We start from the raw sequence: 616 nt of genomic DNA on the forward strand, positions 1-616 counted from the left end.
CTTTCTTGTACATAACTATAAGCTGTTGCTGATTATGTTGGGAACAGAATCCGGATTTATTTCCTTTGCGTAAACATCTTCCACCAGCTTTAGTAATGGCTTTGCAAAGTGTTAAGATTTTCATGGGTAGCACCCTATATATGTAAGGACATAAAATGCATTTGAACTAACTTAACCAAATTATAAGATGGATCCAAACCTGGAATGGATAGATGATGAGTTCTTTGAAGAGATTTACAAAAATCTGCTCATAGAAGATGAAGCTAAAGAGATGCAACGACAAAATAAATAAAAAAATTGATCGAATCAATGAAATTCGAAAAAAAGGCCCGCTCAGTTAAATTTACCCTTCCGGAGGTGTCTCGGGTTGACGACCTTTCGTGGTCTATGATTAAAAGCCAGAAGACTCAAGATTTGCTTAGTCTGGCAAAATAATATTTTTCTAGATTGCTCATCTGGTTCTTATTGAATAATCTTAAATTATCCTGTTTCTCCCACGTCAGTCCTTCGTAACCAATCCACTTGATAAGATACTTGTTCTTCCCGTTGCCCATTTTTTATGGTCCAAGATCCGTTCCGCTTCGAAAATTTGATTGTTCGTAATGGGTGCATCAGT

The sequence above is a fragment of the Phytophthora parasitica genome (assembly GCF_000247585.1).
Source record: "Phytophthora parasitica INRA-310 unplaced genomic scaffold supercont2.250, whole genome shotgun sequence".
NCBI lineage: Eukaryota > Oomycota > Peronosporomycetes > Peronosporales > Peronosporaceae > Phytophthora > Phytophthora nicotianae.